Here is a 20,977-nt window from a genome sequence, read left to right on the forward strand (position 1 = left end):
CTAGGAGGGTGAGAGCGGCTGGGGGCAGTGACACCCAAAATCTGATCTTGGTCTCTTAAGAACTGTTCTCCACTAAAAGGAACCAGGGAGAAATGGCTGACCCAAGAGTTAGAGTAAGGAAAGTACAAGATGCACTTGAGAAGTCTTGTGCCAGGAACAAAAGAAGTACTCAAAGAATGATGGGACAGATCAGTGGGGCTCCTTCATTTCTAATCTGAGTATCAAAATAATTACTGTAACAGACTATAACCCATTAAATAAAACAAAAATCCATTAATTTGCTGACATAAATAAGTGAATAAAATAAATGTTTGACAAAGAACAGGATATTTAAATATTTCCAAAGTGCCTCCTCATAAAATACTTTTTAATTACAAAGGGAAAAGAGTAACTTCACAGTGACGAAGTCTGATAGACTCCACCTTAATCAACTAATCGAAATGAACATCATCAGTAATGGGACAAATCAAAATCAGATACCACTTGACACAAAGGTACAAAAGGAAGGACTCCTGCTACAAAGGATGTTATTAGTAAAACTGGACATCAATGTTAATTTCTTAAATTTGATGACTGTGTCATGGTTATCTAAGACAGTGTCCTTATTCATAGGAAATGCAAAATATTTCAGGTATTAGTATCCAGGGTTGATGGGGCATCAGGTTGGTAACTTCCTCTCAATGGCTTGGGAGAAAGGTAGCTATCCTTGAAATTCTGGTAAATTTGAGATTACTTCAAAATAAAAAAATTACCCAATTTTAAAAAATACTTTTTCTGCAACTATTGACCAGATCATATGGTCCTTATCCTTTCTTTTACTAATGTGGTATGTCACATTGATTGATTTGTGAATACTGAACCACCTTCGTGTCCATCAACTGCTGAATGGATATATATATATATATTCACTTTTTACTCTCTCTCTCTCTCTCTCTCTCTCTCTACACACACACACACACACACACACACACACACACACAAATGGAATATCATTCAGCCATAAAAAAGAATGAAATCTTGGTCATTTGCAATGACATGAATGGAACTAAAGAGTATTACGCTAAGTGAAATAAGTCAGAGAAGACAAATACCATATGATCTCACTCATATATGGGAACACATGAACATGTTCACAAAACAGGTGAACGTAGGGGAAGGAAGGAAAAAAAAGAGAGGGGGAGGCAAACCATAAGAAACTTTTAATGACAGTGAACAAATTGAGTGTTGTTGGAGGAGAGATGATTAAATTTACGATACCTTTTCTCATCCTGGGCACTATGAGATCTAGAAGTTAACATGTTTTATTTAAAATTGTTTATTTCTCTAATAAAAACATTTACAAGTGGTAAGCATCTTATCCTAAAGTTAGAGCTCCCAATGTTATATTATTCACTCTAGTCTCCTAACATTCAAATTCTATCTTTTTTTCTGATGTGAGGAAGGCTAACCCAAAAACCACTCACCAATGCCAGAGGGAACTCATGCATCCATGCAACCAATTTTACTGAGTACTTATCATGGGCTAAATGCCATTCTTGGCAATGACAGTACAACAGTGAACACTACAGGGATATACTCCTGCCTTGGCGGAGTCTACTTCCAAGGGGGAGGAAACAGACTACAACAAGGTAAATAAGTGCACTACAGAACACACACACACACACACACACACACACACAAAGCGGGAAACCTTGATCGAGATACCATGTTACATAAATGGTTTCAGGGTGGACCCCACTGAGAAGATGGCATCTGAGAAAACACCTGGAGGCGAGAGAACAAGCCACATGCTTTTCTGAAGCAAGAGATTTCAGACAGAGGAAACAGCTTGTGTGAAAATCCTGAGGTACAAATATGCTTTGAGTATTTGTGAAAATAGTAAGGAAGCTGCTGTGGCTGGAGTGGAACTGGCAAAGTGAAAAGAGGAGAAGAGGTCAAAGGAGTAATGTGAAGGGCAGAGGGGACAGAGCACCACTGCAGGCCATTCAAAGGACTTGGGCTTTTTATTCTAAATTATGTGGGACACCATTGGTGATTTTTTTTTGGAAAGAGGAATGATTTTATTCAACTTGCATTTTAATAACAGGATGGCTCTGGCTGCTGTGTTAAGTACAGAACAAGGGGGAGTAAGTACAGACACAGAGAGACCAGTGAGAAAGCTACTGTAATGACCTACCGGGAAGAAGCTAGTGGCTATGACAAAGGTGATAGCAGGAAGGGAGGGGGAAAGTGGCCACATTATGGATAGCTTTAAAAGTAGAGCCACCAGGATTTTCCTGAAGGACCATAGATAAGGTATGAGAGAGAAAGAAAGCAAAGTCAAAAATCATCCTTAGCTTTTGACCTCAGCAACTAAAGGGGTAATTCCATCAACTGATAAGACAAAGACTACAAAAGAAGCAGGTTTGCAGGAAGTTGCTCAGGAGCTCAGTTTTGGACAAACTAGGTGTCTAATGAACAGCCAAATGGAGAAGTCAACTAGGTAGTTGAATACTTGGTTCTGGAGTTTGGGAGAATGGTCTAGGCCAGAGACATATATATGGGCATTGTGGTAGGCAGAACAATGTCTCCCAAAAATGTCCATGACCTAATGCTCAGAACTTGTGAATATATTACCTCCCATGGAGAAAAAAGAAAAGACTTCACAGATGTGACTAAAGGTATGCACTTTGAGATGGAGTGATTATCCTGGATTATATGACTGAGCCCAGTCGAATCAGATAGGTCCTTAAAAGCAGAGAACTTCTCTTGGCTATGGTGAAAAGGAGAGCTGACAAAAGAAGAGGGTTCAAAAGATAAGACATTGATGACTTTGAAGACACGGGAAAAAAACCACAAACTAAGGCACGTAGAAAGCCTCTAGAAGCTGCAAAAGGCGAAGAAATGGATCGTCCACTACAGCCTCCAGAAAGCAATGTGGCCCTGATGACAGGTTATTTTAGCCCAGTAAGACTGTCAAAACTTCTAACCTAAGGAACTATAAGACAATAAATCAGTGTTGTTTGAAGCCACTAAATTTGTGGTCATTTATTATAGTAGTAATGGAAAACTACTATAATATATGCAAGTATCAACATATTGACAATATTTAAATCCACAATGGGTGGGATATCCATGGTAGAAAAGAGAAGAAGTGTTGGGACTGAGATTGGCAAATTAGATTATGAAGTCAGGATAATGAGGAAGACCAGCAGGGATAACTGAGATGGAGTAGACATGAGTAGGAAGAAAACAGAAGAAAGCAGTGTTCCAGAAGCCAAATAAAGAGTTTGCATCCCATGCTGCTGAAAGGTCAAGTAAGAGAACAGAATTAAGAAACAAAACAGACAGGGAGAGCAGGTATGTTCAGCCCAGCTGATCCACAGAGAAAGGACATACACAGAAGGAAAAGAGTGGACGTTGGTCCTCACCATTCAAGCAGCATAGATGAGAGAGACACATGAGTGGTACCCACCCGGAGCGCCCATATTTTCATACACAGGGATTCTAGAGTCTCTAGCCAACTTGGCCAACTAGAACCCTGGATTGTTTCCAACCAGATCAGCACTCTTTTGCCTGGGGGATGGGGGAGTGAAGGTCAGTAACAAGAGGAGGAGGGCAGAAGAGAAATGAACAGAAGGACTTTCAACTTTTTCTTACAGACCTGCACAATTGTCTTTCCTTTTACTATATGACACAGTCTTAAGCCCCTCAAGGTTCTAACTTGTTAAAAGGCATAAACCCTAAGGCCAAGAGAGTTAACATAATATTGTAATACTAAGAACTAACTTTTTCTTAGAAAAAAACATGACCTCATCCAAAAGACTAAAACAAAAAAACACACAACCTTCCAGGACCTGACATTTCATGTCAGTAACGGCTTCAGACAACCTTCTATATTTTGCTTTCCTTCACCTCAAAACTCAGGGTTAGGTGACCGTCTATAAAAGACTGATTGAAGTCATGCCCAAAGGATTGATTCTTGGAGCCTAAGACAAACGTAGCTTAAGGAAAACATTGCGTCACACTGTTATAATTATTTACCTGTTTATCTTTTCCACTAGACTCAGAAGTCCTCAAAAAGGTGAGACTATGGGATCCCTGGGTGGCTTAGCGGTTTGGCGCCTGCCTTTGGCCCAGGGCGCGATCATGAGGTCCCGGGATCGAGTCCCACGTCGGGCTCCTGGCATGGAGCCTGCTTCTCCTTCCTCCTGTGTCTCTGCCTCTCTCTCTCTCTCTCTCTCTCTCTCTCTCTCTATCATAAATAAATAAGTAAATCTTTAAAAAAAAAAAAAAAGGTGAGACTATGCCCTTGCATCAGTGAATTGTAAGAATAATAATTCATTAACTTCTCTTTCACTAAACTACTAATATGTGTCAGACATGGTGCTGTTTTCAGGCATTTCATCCTTAACACGACCCTCTGAGATCAGTATTGTTTATTCCACTGCCCAGATAAAAAGATTGAGATTCAGAAAGGTTAAGAAACTTACTTAATGGTCATGTTGAGTGGCAGAGCTGGCCAATGCCAAATTCTGTGCTAAATAATGGCCCCTTCAAAGATGTCCACATCCTAATTCCTGGAATTTGTGGATATTTCTGTATATGGAAAATGAGACTTTACAAATGTGATGGAATTAAGGGTTTTGAAGTGGGGCGATTGTCTTGGATTACCCAGATGGGCTCAATGTAATCATAAGAATCCTAATAAGAGGGAAGTAGGAGATCGTATTGAGGAGCAGCAGATGTGACAACAGAAATAAATAGTAGCTGAAGTGATTTAAGGAAGGGGCCATGAGCCAAGTAATGCAGGCAACCTCTAGAAGCTGGAAAAGTTAAGGAAAAAGATTCTCCCCAGAGCCTCAAGAAGAAACTCAAACCGCCAATTTTAGACTTGATTTTAGTCTTCTGAACTTCAGAACAGGAAGATAGTAAGTCTCTTGTTTTAAGTCACGAAATTTATGGTCACTTGTTAATGACAGCAATAAGAAAGTGACAGAGTGCTCTTTGCCTCTGTCCTCGTATGGCCTTTATATCCCCAAGACCTAAGGTAGTCAACAGATATTTGCTAATTACTGAAGGAGGAAGAAATTTTCCTCCGGGGTATCTCCCACGTGGCCCACCTGAACTCCTAACAGGGAGAATCAAGCCTTCTTCAGAGAGGAGACAGAAGCAGCCCAGGTATATCTGCGGTAGTATGTTTTCCTAATTACTAAGCTGAATGGATGAATGTACTAGTAATAATCTGAAGCTCATTCTATGTCACTAAGCGTACCCTTGGAAGACATGACAAAATGCAACTGTAATTTACAGCTGTGATTTAGAGCCGTTGGGGGGGGATGGAGCGCTGGAGGGACATAGGAGGAAGTTATTTTTAGATCAACTTAGGCTCCTTTTTCTATTTCCTATAATGGTGCCTTAAATATAAAAAATGATTCAGTCGAAATTATAAGCAGCATCAGTAAAAAAATGATCTGAGATCATATTTTATAATCTAATTCCTTAAATTATTTGACAAACAGGAGCAATGAATACACACATGCATACTGCAAATCCACAAGCTCTATCTTCCTCTTTCTGAGACCCTCACAGCCCATTCTTTTTTTTTAAATTTTTTATTTATTTATGATAGTCACAGAGAGAGAGAGAGAGAGAGAGAGAGAGAGGCAGAGACATAGGCAGAGGGAGAAGCAGGCTCCATGCACCGGGAGCCCGACGTGGGATTCGATCGCGAGTCTCCAGGATCACGCCCTGGGCCAAAGGCAGGCGCTAAACCGCTGCGCCACCCAGGGATCCCTCACAGCCCATTCTTAAAACAAGGAAGAAAATATCAATCCCAAATTAATAAATTCAATACACCTCATAGCTCAGCTGCTTAAGAAATGAAGGGCTGGGGATCCCTGGGTGGCGCAGCGGTTTGGCGCCTGCCTTTGGCCCAGGGCACGATCCTGGAGACCCGGGATCGGATCCCACGTCAGGCTCCCGGTGCATGGAGCCTGCTTCTCCCTCTGCCTGTGTCTCTGCCTCTCTCTCTCTCTCTCTCTCTCACTGTGTGCCTATAATAAATAAATAAAAAATTAAAAAAAAAAAAGAAATGAAGGGCTGGATATCTGAACATTGCTTAGATTTTGCAAATGGCTCACCATGCTATGAAGGGTTACTCCCCTCTACATCTCTAGCCAAGTTAAAATCCTATACTTTGAAAGTAAAAACTTCAAAACACCTTTTGATCTTTTAAGAACAAGTACTACCTAAGTATAAAAATGGTTACAATCCCGACTAAAAGCAACCATTTACAACTGAATCTCAAATTCAGTATTCCATAATCTATGTGTAGTTGACATAGAAAGTAAAATAAATTGGGTAGACCTAAGGTAAAATCAGTCACTGCCCTCAGTTGAGACCTTCTGATTACACCGGCAATCCCCATAGTGTTCCCAGCTTGCTGCTTTTGCAGCCAAGGTTCCCTGGAGTCATGAGTAGCTTCAGAATCTGAATAAGTCACACACACTAGGGGTCCATTGAAACCACCAGAAACTCAATTTATTTGTGACCTTAGACAGGATTTTATTGCTCCTCAGATTAACAGTTAAAAATGTTTTGCTTTTCTGCCTCGGGGGTGTTAGTTTGATGTATGAGGCAGGGAGATTATTAAATCTTCGGTGCTTCCAAAGATGTAAATTAAACCATAGCACCTCCTTAGCCACCTTCCTTGGATGAGCTGGAGATTTATTATTAACTTGTCACTCTTGCATGCTCATCAAAACAAGAAGACCATGATTAATTACACCTCTATCTTTAAGGATACCTGTCATTTCAATTTTTTGTGGACAGGATATTACAAAGTCTCTCAATTTCCTCACAGAGCTATATAGCATAAGGACTTTTAGAGGGGAGAATCACCGTCCTCTCCTAATCATTTCCATGAATATATTTGACAGCAAGGTAACATGTATGTAACTGTATATTGTTCTTTTAGTTTTAAATGAAATTACACTTCATTGGCTTCCCTTGCCTGTGCACAGATACCACATTGGCTGATTCTGCTCATCTAAGCATCTTTCAAAGGCTCTGAAGAGGTCCAGCACTTAATGGATATAAACTCTAAAATTCTCTTTTTAATCCTGTCACTCACAATTCAATTCAACAAATACAATATTTATTGGGTTCCTTTTATGTGGTGAGAAGCGGATGTGATTTTTATTCATTCATTTCTTCATCCAATATTTATTTAATGTCTTTTATGTGCCAGTAATGGTACTCAGTTTGCCACTCACTTCTAAAAGCAGTGAACTCCTTGCCCTCATGGAGTTTATTTTTTTTTAATTTTTATTTATTTATTTATGATAGTCAAACAGAGAGAGAGAGAGAGAGAGAGAGAGAGGCAGAGACACAGGCAGAGGGAGAAGCAGGCTCCATGCACCGGGAGCCCGACGTGGGATTCGATCCCGGGTCTCCAGGATCGCGCCCTGGGCCAAAGGCAGGCGCCAAACCGCTGCGCCACCCAGGGATCCCCCCTCATGGAGTTTATAGCCGTGTTACCTCTCCCCTTCTAATGTAAGTTTGCACATCTAACAGACATTTACACCAAGAAAAAAAAAAAAAAGACTGAATCCCTTCTAATGTAAGTCTTCACAAAGTAGAAACTAAATGGAATCAGCATTAAAAAGACATCTGCAAAGTTCCAACCCTCCTCCTGATCCAGTGGGACCTGCAAGACTGAACTGCATGGAAACCATGGTATTTCACCTCTTTTTCGTTCCCCCTATATGTAGCATAGCACCTATTATCTGTTTTGCTAAATAGTTACAGAAGCACAGAAAGTTTTCAAAAGAACTTTGAGGCATGCCTACCTGGCTTCTGACTGGCCACAAGAAGAAATTCACCTTTACCAGTTTAAACTGTAGGATAATTTTAAAAAACAAAACAAAACAAAAAACTAGGTTCCTGATAATATCCTTGTCTCTTTTTAAATTTTTTATTATGGAAATTGGTAAAAATAAGAAAAAGATGAGATAATAAAATAATGCACCCCCATAAACATATCACCTAACTTCAGTAATTACCATTTTGTAATTCTTGTTTTTATCTATTACATATCTCTTCGCCTTTTTTTGTTTTTGTTTTTGAGAATTTTTTTAAGATTTCATTTATTTATTCATGAGAGAGAGAGGCAGAGACATAGACAGAGAGAGAAGCGGGCTCCATATAGGGAGCCTGATGCGGGACTCAATCCTGGGACCCCAGGATCATGTCCTGGGCTGAAGGCGGATGCTTAACCGCTGAGCCATCCACGTGTTTTAAAAGAAATTCCCACTGTCATGCCATTTCACCTCGAAATGCCATCAGAATTTATCTCTGAAAAATAAGATTTTTTGAAAACATACCTATAATATCATTATAATACTTAACAAAGTCACAATAAGTCTTTAACACTTCTAATATCTAGCCCATGTTCTAATATCCCTGATTGCCTAATGAAACTCCTTTTGGAGTGAAACAAGACCCAAAGTTTACAAATTGGATTTGGTTGATGTGTCTTTCATTAACATTAATTTCTGCTTAAGTCCTTTTGAATATCACCAAAATAATCAATATTTTAGTTTTATCCAGGATAAACAAATCCATCCAGACTTAACAAATGCTCCCCTGGTGAAACCTTATTTATGTAATATTTTTGAGGACAGGATGATCATTTATCATTCAAACAGAATAACTCTTAAGTGAAAGGGGAATGCTATTAATAATTATACTGGTATAAGCCAGGACAAATAGTCACCCTACCAGTAGTGATATCAGGAATAAAAGGGAAGATCCAGTTTCTGGTTTCTACTCAGGTATAGAGAGCAGGAAAAGAGCTAGAAAGAATGTCCCTCCCACCCTGACAATTAAAAGAAAAAAGAAAAAAAGTTGAACAAACCACAAGTGAATAACTTTTCTGGAACCATCAGAGTTGAAGTTGAGGAAATGCCAAGTAGTCCTAAATTTGGGTTGAGACAAATGCCTACAGGGAGTCACTGAATGCAAGCACTTGTTTACTTGGAGCAGGTGAACAATGGGAAGAATATTCACTAGAATTGTTAACAAAATAGTGGAAGCTAAGTATTGGCTGGAAGCACAATATGGAGCCCTAAAAGCTACAGATATAAGGGGAGTTAATACCACTTGCAGGCTTCTTCCTCTACAGATGCCAATAGATAATCACAAAAAAATGATGGCAAGAGCCCTTGAGAAAGCATCTCTCAGGGTATAGGCTTAAGGGTGAGAAAGTGCAGCTGCTGCAAGAAGGCCATGGAGCCCAGCCCAGATTCTTCTTCTCTAACTCCCCTATAAAAACAAAAACAAAAAAATCACTGGTGATGTGGTGTAAAAAAAAAAAAAAAATCAGAGGAAATAACTTTGTAATGCCAAGAGACAAAACAATCAACAGAACCAAACCCATATATAACACAGATGCTGGAGCTATTAACATTTAATTTAAAATAACTACAGGGGTGCCTGGCTGGCTCAGTCAGTGGAGTGTGCTCCTTTAGATCTCAGGTTGTAAGTTCAAGCTCCACATTGGGTGTAGAGATTACTTAAAAAATAAAATTAAAAAAAAATTTAATAACTATGAAAATATGTCAAATGGAAAAACTGAACAACACTCATTGTCATATGAGAAATTTCAGCAGAGAGATGATAACTAAGAAAAAATCAAATGAAGATGCTGGAAATAAAAAGCACAATGTTAGAGATGCAGATCATCACTGACAGGTTCATCAGTAGACTTAACAGAACTAAGGGAAGAATTAGTGAACTCGAAAACACCCAAACTGAAAGAGAGAAAAGAGTAAAAAATAAAAAGAAAACATAGCATCTAGGAGATACAGGACAATATCAAATGATCTAACAGATATGCAATTAGAATTCCAAAAAAGAAAAAAAGACAGGGAATTGAGTAGAATAAATATTTGAAGGGATAATGGCTAAGAATTTTCAAAAGTAATGGCATTTATCACACTACAGATCAAACCACCAAGATAAATATTCAAGCCAGAGACAAATATATCATATTCAACTTCTGAAAACACAAAACAAAGAGAAAATCTTGAAGGCAGCCAAAGGGGGAGAAATTATTAAAGAGAAATAAACATAAGAATTTTAATAGCCATTTTGTTAGAAACATACAAGCTAGTAGACAGAAGAGTGACATTTTTAAAGGACTGAATGAGAGAGTGACATCATCAAGAAGGAGGAGTAGGAGCCTCCAGCCTCCATTCCCCCACAAAAAAACAAGTAGATACTAATCCATGAACAAAAAATAGCTCTGGGAGAGTTCAGAAGTCCACTTAAGCTTCAGCAAGAGGAGTGTCTGTGTGCCACAGTTGGTTAAGCATTCAACTCTTGATTTTGGCTCAGGTCATGATCAACAGGGTTGTGGGATCGAGCCCTGTGTCAGGCTCCCTGCTTGCTAGGGAATCTGCTGGTGATTCTTTCTCTCTCTTCATATAAACAAATAAATCTTGAAGAAAAGAAGAAGAGGAAGAGGAAGAAGAGGAAGAAGAGGAGGAGGAGGAGGAGGAGGAGGAGGAGGAAGAAGAAGAAGAAGAAGAAGAAGAAGAAGAAGAAGAAGAAGAAGAAGAAGAAGAAGGAGGAGGAGGAGGAGGAGGAGGAGGAGGAGGAGGAGGAGGAGGAAGAGGAAAGAAGAAGGAAGAGGAGGCAGAGGAGGCGGAGGAGGAGGAGGAAGAAGAAAAAGAAGAAGGAGGAGGAGGAGGAGGAGAAGGAAAAAGAAGAAGAAGAAGAAAGAAGAAGAAGAAGAAGAAGAAGAAGAAGAAGAAGAAGAAGAAGAAGAAGAAGAAGAAGGAAGAAAGAAGAAAGAAGAAAGAAGAAGAAGCTTCTTCAGCATCACAACAGAGCAAAAGACCTGAGAACAACCACACAAAAAGAGTAGGAAGAAGTTATATTTTGCCTGCATCATCCCATTCCCCAGGCTGGCACTATTCTGTCCCCAGAGGGGACTCCCCAGGCCAAGAGAGGTCCCCTTACTGGTAAAAGGATAGTGGGGTGAGCAATAAGCTCCCCCAGCCTTTTGGAGCACTGCACGAAGAACCCACTTCAGTTTCACCCTACCCAGAAACCAGAAACCTGAGACATCTAGAAATGGCTAGGAACAGGGAACAAGGGAAGGGACTACCAGTATCGGCTGCACAGTGTGAGCAACTGGTTCCTAGTGGCCTGCTCTGAAGAGGACCACAAAAATCTTCAGGGCTAAGTACCTCAACAGCCCTTAGAGATGCTACAGACCCCATCCCTGGCTTTCATCACTGAGAATCTCATTACAGACCCCAGCAGATTGTTTGCTGCTGAGGAATCCAACAGCTAGCACAGCCTCTGCAGACCTCCTGCAGATTCTGCCAATGAGATTTTCACTCTCCAGGCTTTCATGTTCAGATACCAGCTATCTGAGTCACTCCATGCTCCCTCCCCACCAAAGCCCAGAGTCTACACTGCCAGCCTCAGCTTCAACAGCTATGTGCTGTTGCAAGATGCCAGCCTAAGCCCCAGAGCTGCTCCCCATGGATTTGCACGTACCCAGGGCCAACTACTGCAGTTACCCAGGTGCGTGTAGACAGTTAAGGCCCACAGAATTGCCTGTAGTCTCAGAGATGGACCTGACTACAGTCACTAGTCTACACTGCCACAGGGGGGCCCCAACATAGGAGTGCCTAATTATATAAAGCAAATATTAACAGACATAAAGGGAGAGAGAAACAGCAATATAACAAACAGCAGCAGGGGACTTTAATACTTTATTTTCATCAATGGATAGATAAACCACACAGAAAATCAATAAGGAAACATTGGCCTTAAACAACCCACTAAATCACATGGACTTAAGAGATATATACAGATCATTCCAAGCATAAGTAACAAAATACACATTCTTCTCCAGCAAACATGGAACTTTCTCCAGGACAGGTCATATGTAAAGCCACAAAATAAGTCTTAATAAATTTAAGAAGACTGAAGTCAGATTAAGTATCTCTTGCCAACCACAGTAATATGAAACTAGAAATCAATTAAACAACATGCTAATGGCAACCAATGGGTCAAAGAAGAAATCAAAAGATACCCTGAAACAAAGGAAAATGGAAATACAATGTACCAAAAACTTGTAGAATACAGCAAAAACAGTTCTAAGAGGGAAATTCATACAGTAAATGCCTACCTCAAGAAACAAGAAAAATCTCAAATAAACAACCTAATCTTAAGCCTCAAGAACAAAAAAAAAAAAAAAAAAAAAAAAAAAACGAAGCCCAAAGTTAGTAAAAGAAGGAAAAAATAAAGATCAGAGTGGAAATAAATGAAGTAGACTAAAAGGATGACAAAAAAAGATCAATGAAACTAAGCGTTGTTATTCTTAAAAAATAAATTGACAAAACTTATACTCACCAAGAAAAAAAGAGAGAGGGTGAAAATAAAATCAGAAATGGAAGAGGAGACATTACAGCTGATACCGCAGAAATATACAGGATCATAAGAGACTATGATGAACATACCAACAAATGGGACAACCTAGAAGAAATGAATAAATCCCAGAAACATACAACCTACCAAAAGGTAATCAGAAAAAAAGGAAAGCTGAACAGATTACTCATAAGAAGACTGAATCAGTAATAAAAACCACCAAACAAACAAAAGTCCAGGACCAGACATCTTCACTGGTAAATTCTACAAATATTTAAAGAAGAACTGATACCAAGCCTTGTCAAACTCTTCCAAAAAACAGAAGAGGAAGGAATATTTCCAAATTCATTTTACAAGGCCAGCATTATCCTGATACCAAAACCAAACAAGGATGACACAAGAAAACTACAGGCCAGGGGAATCCCTGGGTGGCTCAGCAGTTTAGCACCTGCCTTTGGCATAGGATATGATCCTAGAGTCCCGGGATCAGGTCCCACATCGGGCTCCCTGCATGGAGCCTGCTTCTCCCTCTGCCTGTGTCTCTGCGTCTCTCTCTCTCTGTGTGTCTCTCATGAATAAATAAATAAAATCTTTTTAAAAAATAGAAAGAAAGAAAACTACAGGCCAATATCTGTCATGAACATAGATGCAAAATCCCCAATAAAATATTAGCATACCAAATTCAACAATATGTGAAAAAAAATCACATATTATGATCGAATGGGATTTATTCCAGAGCTGCAAGGATGGTTCTACATCTGCAAATCAATTAACGTTTTACACTACATAAATAAGATGAAGGGTAAAAAATCATATGATCATCTCAACAGATATAGAAAAAGTATTTGACAGAATTCAACTCCAATTTATGATGAAAACTCTCAATAGATTGGGTAGAGAGAAAACATACCTCAACATAATAATGGCCATAAATAACAGTCCCACAGCTAACATCATACTCAATGGTGAAAAACTGAAATCTTTTCTCTAAGATCAGGAATAAAACAAGGATGCCCACTCTCACCACTTTTATGCAACATAGTATTAGAAGTCCTACCCAGAGTACCTTAAGAAAAAGAAATAAAAGTCCTCCATTAAAAAAAATCTTTTTTAATTTAAAAAAGTCATCCATGGGGTGCCTGGGTGACTCAGTCAGTTAAGCCCCTGCCTTCAGTTCTGGTCATGATAATAGGGTCCTGGATCAGTCAGGCACCCTGCTCAGTGGGGAGTCCACTTCTTCCTCTCCCCTGCTCATGCTCTCTCTCTCAAATAAAATGTTTTTTTTAAAAAAGTCATCCAAATTGGAAAGAAAGGAGTAAAACTGTCACTATATGCAGATGACATGATATATATAGAAAACATTAAGACTCTGCCAAAAAAACTGTTATAACTAATAAAAAATTTATTTCAGTTGCAGGATACCAAATCAATATACAAAAATCTATTATTTCTATACATTAATAAACTATCACAAGAAAAATTAAGAAAACAACCCCGTTTTCAACTATCTCCAAAAAAATTAAAAAACCAACCTAGGAATAAATTTAACCAAAGAGGTAAAAGAAAAATGAAAACCATAAGACACTGATGAAAGAATTAAAGAAGACACAAATAAATGGAAAGATATCCCATGTTCATGGATTGGGAGAAAATATTCGCAAATGATATATTTGATAAAGAGTTAATATCCAAAATATATTAGAACTCCTACAACTCAATAGCAAAACAACAACCCAATTAAAAAATAGGCAGAGAATCTGAATAGACATTTTCCAAAGAAGATGTACAGATATCAAACAGAAAAATGAAAAGATGCTCAACATCTTTTATCATTGGGGAAATGCAAGTCAAAACCACAATGAGGCATTACCTCAAACCTGTTAGAATGGCTATTATCAAAAAGACAAGAAATAAGTGTTGGCAAAGATGTGGAAAGGAACCCTCATATACTGTTTGTGGGAATGTAAATTGGTGCAGCCTCTATGTTTTACTCCAATGAAACAGTATGGAAGTTCCTCAAGACGTTAAAAATAAAATACCATATGATCCAGCCACTTGAGTTTTTATCTGAAAGAAATGAAAATATTAACTCAAAAAGATATCTGCACTCCCACGTTCACTGCTGCATTATTCACAATAGCCAAAACATGGAAATAGCCTTAAGTGTCCACTGATGGATGAATAAAGATGAAATATTATTCAGTCACTTAAAAAAAGGGACATCCTGACATTTGCAACAACATGATGGACCTTAAAGGCTTTATGCTAAGTGAGGTAAGTCAGACGGAAAAAGATAAATACCATATGATCTCATTTATACACAAAATATTTTTTTAAAACTTTTTAAATGAGTGCATGAATACAGAGAACAGATTGGTGTTTGCCAGTGGCAGGGATTTTATATATATAGTTAATAATACTGTGTTATATTCAAAAGTATATATAAAAGTTGCTAAGAAAGTAGATCTTTCTCATCATAAGAAAAGTATTAGAACTATGTATAGTGATGAATGTTAATTAAATGTATTATGGTGATCATTTAATAATATATATGTATATTGAATCATTAGGTTATCCACCTGAAACTAGTATCATGTTATATATCAATCATTCCTCAATTTTTAAAAATACTGCAGAAATCGATGAATTGGAAAAAAACAGTAAGTAAACCAAAATAGCTGATTCTTTTAAAATGAATCAACAAAACAGAAACTGTTAACCTGATTTTTAAAAGATGAGAAAACACAAGCACACAAAAGAAACAAGGTCAAAACAGGATTTTTTTTTTTAATCCTGAGACTACTTTGTACAACTTCATGAAATAAAAAAGGTTTTAAAGAAAATCTAGATGAAATAACATTCTAAACAAGTGAATTACGTAAAAAGAAACAGAGAAAGTCATAAAAGAGCTCCTCTGCCAAAAAGACACTAGGCTCAGCCAGTTTCACAAATAAGTCTACCAAACCTGTAAAGATCAGATGATGTAAATGCTACTTAAACTCAGAGCATTGAAAGAAAAAATGTCCAAATTATTTTTATAATGCGAATTTAACATCAATTCCAAAACCAAACATTGCTCAATAAACTAATATCATTTATGAATATCAATGCAAAAATTGTAAATAAAATATTAGCAAACAGAATCTCAAAATCCATCATGATCAAGCAGTGTTTATTGCAGAAATGTAAGAGGGGTTCAGTATTTGGGAATCCATTAATGAATCACTTTAGTAGAACTAAAGATAAAAATATACTCATCTTCGCAGATTTTAAGCAGTGGAAAAACTGAACATTTATTAATGTTTTTTAAAAGCCTCAAAAATAGGAATATCTCATTGATATAAGTAAAAATAATAAACTTTTAAAAATCAGCAGCTGATATAATGGGAATATACTAGGACACCAGTTCTTAAACTATCATCTGTGGTTCCAAACCAAGACGTTATTTATTTCTCCTTTGCACAACTCTATGAAATAGTAAAAATAATTAAATGTATTAAGTACATGCCTTTAATATTCTAGGTGAAGAAATGGGAAGTATGTATAAAGCACTTCTGTTGCATACCACAGTGGGAAAGTTGTTGTCACCAGGAAAAGCATCTGTGCAATTCAGTTACAAACTGAAGTAGTATATTTTTCATGGAGCATTACATTTACTTGGAAGAACAACTGAGAGACAAACTATGGTTATTATATAGTTGATAGTTACAGTTTATAGTTATAGACTTGGGTATTCGACAGGTATTTTCCTCAATAAGAGGAGCTCTCACTTCAAGGGAAGCAATTGACAATATTTGTCACTAAGAGAAAATTCAAGCATTCAAACAAAAATTGAAATACTAGAAAATTTTTGTCAACCACTTTGAATTTGACAGCTTCTCCATACTTAGATTTTCTGATGAGATCAGCAGAGATGTATAAAAATATGATTTTTTGAACCATATATATATCAAATGCATCAAACATTTGCAAGATCTGTATAATTCAATGAACTCATTTTTCAAATGACAAATTTGTGGGGTTACAAAACTACATGTGAGTAAGCAATCCCTTCAAAGTGCAAGACAGACCAATGGATTTTAAGAGTACAAAAAGTTCATTAATATAGTTTAAGATTCTTCTTTGCAATCAACTTTTAAGAAACTATCACCTGTCAAGTTTTGGAGTAGCATCAGAGAACATCCACAATTACCTAAAAAAGTTATTAAAACACTCCTTCCTTTTCCAACTACTATTTGAGTCCAGATTTTCTTAAGAACTTCAACCAAAAGAAGTATTGCTAACAGACTGAATATAAAACAGGAGAATTTGTCTTCTATTATAAAGACAAAATAAAATCTGCAAAAGTGTAAACACTGCCATGCTTCTAACTTTTGTTTTCAAAGTTATATTTGTAAGATATATTTGTTAACACAATAGTTTTTTATCAGTGTCATTTCTCAATAACAAAATTTCAAATTGTTATGAGTTTCAGCTTCTGACATGGAACATCTCAATAGATTTAATTTCAATGAACAAAAGCTCTTTGGGAGCTTTGAGACCAAAGAGCTTGAGAACGACTACATCATAGACATTCCCATTAAGGTCAGGATTAAGGACATACCAAGGATGTCAGGTCTGGGCAGATATATACAAGATGAAACGGGCATATGTTGTGTCAGAAAGTATAGAAGGTATTAAAGATTGAATTACATAAAAAATGACATAGGTATCAACTTGAAGGAGCCCTTCGTTCACCCATCCAAGTCAAAATAAAATGAGCATCAACAGAGAACAGTATTTGTGATTAAAATACATAACCATCCATGAGCTCCTAAAGATAGTTTAAAACACACATACACAAAAATTTCATTAATCATCCTTGAGGGTTGCTAAAACATCACCTTATTTTTCTGAAAGCTGATAAAGTGTTTTAATAAATGAAGCACTTTTCCCATGTTTTTACTGAACAAACTATTTTTAAAAAAATAGTGGATGACTTCAAGTACATATTATAAAGTCCAGTTAATACTGAAGCAATGTGGTTAATCACTAATTTGCAAACTCTAATAAAGCTAAGTATCAATATCCATTAAATGCTAATACTATTAAATGAAGATCAATAGAAAAATTAGTAGCCTATAAATAAAGTTGGGGTGCCTGGGTGGCTTAGTCAGTGAAGGGTCTGCTCAGATCATAATCCCAGGGTCCTGGGCTGGAGCTCCACCTTGGAGTCTCTGCTCAGTGGGAGTCTGCTTCTCCCTCTCTCCCCCATCCCTGCTTGTGCTCTCTCATGCTCTCTCTCAAGTGAATAAATATTTAAATAAATAAGGTTGACATTTGAATCTGATTAACCTTAATGTCAATGAGAGGGGGCAACTAGTCATTTTGTGCTTCATGATCTGACAAAAAAGAAAGTACATAATATCACTTAAAAAGTTTTCTTGCCAAAGGTAATCAATCCTCTAGATCTAACTACCAATTTATAGGAAAAATGTGGCATGAAGATACAAAGCAAAAGATAAAATAATCAGCCAAATCCAGCATGTGGAGAAGTACAGGACAGTTGGCATGGCACAGAAAAAAATGTTAGGACTGTAGAATGGGGTGCGAACTTTTAATAGACTTCAGAGGCACACTAAGCAAATACAATGTGTCTACCTTATTTGGATCCTTACTTGATCCAACTATAAAAAGGCACTTTTGAGACAACCAGGAAAATTTGAACATGGACTAAGTATTGAGGGATAGTAATTTTGCCAGCTGTGATAAAGTCCTTTTCTGTTAAGACAGATTTCACGAATTTGTTTTAAAATCCTCAAAAAAAAAAAAAAAAAAAGGTGTAGGAAGATAAAGCAAGCAAGTTAAGCAAAATGTTGATAATTATAGAACCTGGCCAAGGATACATGAGGGGTTGTTAACATGATTTTAATGTTGTGTGCTTGTAAGTTTTCCATAATAAAAAAATCAAATAGTATTCTGAAGACACCTATATTAACAATATGCAATATAAAATAAGTATATACCATAGCACCCTGAATTTATAATTCTGTAAAGAAAATGAAAGGATGGAGAAAAAAAGAAAGAACAATGTAATATTGCTTAATTTAAGGTAATGCTCAAATTAAATGATTCAAGCAGTAAATCCAACAGCTCCAGGAAGAGATTAATATTACTGGAGTTATCAATTACAGGAATGATGTTTACTCCAATAAAAATAAATACTAGAATATGTTTGTGCTTCTTTTGAATTTTCTCAACCAGTCTAGTATGCAGACTAATTTTTCAATCCTGAAATTCACTGAAAACAACAGAAATTCTCAAAAGTTGAGACAGTAAAAGCACATCTGTCTTGCCCAAGCAAAATAATTTGGTGTTGAAGGACAAGCTTAAATAGCAAAAAGATGCAGATACACATGCAAATAAAATGTTTATCCACAAAGGTCTATAGAATCATTTTAATAAAAGTAACTTTTCAGCAGAATGTATCTACAAATGTTTTCCTTAATTATATCATGACAAATTTAACCCATGAGTCAACAATGTGGCTGCAATTTTAAATAATAAATAATATTAAATATCCAATTAACAGGCAACACTGATGCTGCTGCACTTGGCACACATAAACACAGAATTCCACCTAGTCGGTCTATAAAGATACTCTGGAAAGGGAAGGAGTTAAGATCTCAAGAAGAGAAAACACTACTCTGGGTACAACCTGTAAATGAGTATGCAACCTATATGTGACCACAAACAGATTAGACTTTTAAATAAAATTTTCACTTGAGTAAAATTAAATGCTAACCTATGCTCATGACTGACAGGTAACTTCTAAATATTGTCATTCATAAAAAACAAAATAATAAGCAAGAACTCATTATAAATTTTGAGGATTATTGCTTTAATTACATGCCCTAAAACATACCTACATACTATAGTTACTATAGGTTGCATGCTTTTAGTTTACTTGATACTTGGCCATTAGGCCAGCTCTAAAAAAATGTTTACTATCCATATACAAATCATTAGGGAATACTGAAATTTTTGTTCAATGGTTAGTTCTGCTCTTAAGATCAACCTAAAATGACTTTTGTCTTAAAAAAAAAAAAAAAAAAAGGTGGCCAATTATCAAATAATTGAGTATCTCTGTTTTCAACAGTAATTATGGTAAACAAAATTTTTATTCAGGCCTTGCATATCTGTACCATCTATGTATAATAAGTTTTCAGGTTAAATGGGTAACAAAGGACATTTAAATAAGGCCTAATGGTACCAGTTTAATTAATAAATGTTATTTTTTAGAACATAAAAATTAGCAAAAAAATCTTCATGCTTTAAAAACTTTGTAAGTATATACTTTTACAAAAAATGATAATCAATATTTAAAATAATTTAAAATATTGAAACTAAAAATGTCCTATTTCTTTTATCTTAGAAAGCAAAAATACACTAAATATCAATGTTGTTCTTTCCTTTTCAAATCAATTTAAATATGGAAAAGTATTTAAACATGGAAAATAAGATTTTGGTTGAGCTTATAATCAATATTTTCATTTCTAAAAATGTGAGAATGTAAGGAATTAACTGATTTCCTATACCCACGCTACAACAGTACAATTATAATGAGTTCAACTGGAAATGAAAAATGAAGTTTACATATTTTTATTTTTTTTAAAGATTTTATTTATTTATTTGACAGAGAGGAAGAGAAAGCACAAGCAAGGGTAGCAAGAGGGAGAAGCAGACTCCTCACTGAGCAGGGAGCCTGATACAGGGCTCAATCCCAGCACCCTGGGATCATGACTGGAGCCAAAGGCAGACACTTAATCAAATAAACCACCCAGGTGCCCAGGTTTGCATCTGCATACTTTTAAAGACCGGTTATAGAAAAAAAAAAAAAAAAAAAAAAAAAAAGACCAGTTATATTCTCATCAAAAATAAACAACAAAAGCATCAATTAACTTTTTTCCCCAACTCTCCCTAATATGCTGAATTTGCTTCTTTCATTCCACTCCTGTGGCTCAGTGGCTAAGTGTCTGCCTTTGGCTCTGTTGTGATCCTGAGGTCCCATGATTGAGTCCCACACCTGGCTCCTTCCAGAGAGCCTGCTTTTCCCTCTGCCTAGGTCTCTCTTTCTCTCATGAATAAATGAATAAAATATTTTTTTAAAAAATTTCATACAAATTTCTTTAAACAAAATAACTATTCTAAAGATGAAGACCACAATTCGATCTTTAATTTATTCCAGAAAAGAATCTTTGATGCATTTAAATATTTAAGTAACATTAAGCTAATATATAGAAGCCTCACTAAAATATAAAACTTCTCTTAGGGAGGACAAAAATTAACACTGACGAAAGTAAACCTGTAAGACCTACTTCTTAACCATGTTTTTTAGAAAACACATTTGTAAAGTTGAAATTTTCTGGCTATTAAAAAATCCATTTTATTTTTTATTTTTTCCTTTAAAGATTCCGTTTATTTATTCACAAGAGACACAGAGAGAGAGAGAGGCAGAGACACAGGCAGAGAGAGAAGCAGGCTCCATGCAGGGAGCCTGACACGGGAC

At 36.6% G+C, this 20,977-nt stretch overlaps 1 protein-coding gene across 1 annotated transcript in view; it reads right to left on the minus strand.

Moving 5' to 3' along the window:
* Window positions 1–4,172, minus strand: part of HYDIN (HYDIN axonemal central pair apparatus protein) — a 358,050-nt gene extending 353,878 nt beyond the window's left edge. Inside the window, exon 1 of the mRNA XM_041773068.1 lies at window positions 4,024–4,172. The gene's annotated coding sequence lies outside the window, so the exon portion shown is untranslated. The remainder of the gene's footprint in view (window positions 1–4,023) is intronic.
* Window positions 4,173–20,977: the final 16,805 nt, after the last annotated feature.

This window comes from Vulpes lagopus, chromosome 10, assembly GCF_018345385.1.
Source record: "Vulpes lagopus strain Blue_001 chromosome 10, ASM1834538v1, whole genome shotgun sequence".
In the NCBI taxonomy this organism is placed as follows: Eukaryota; Metazoa; Chordata; class Mammalia; order Carnivora; family Canidae; genus Vulpes; species Vulpes lagopus.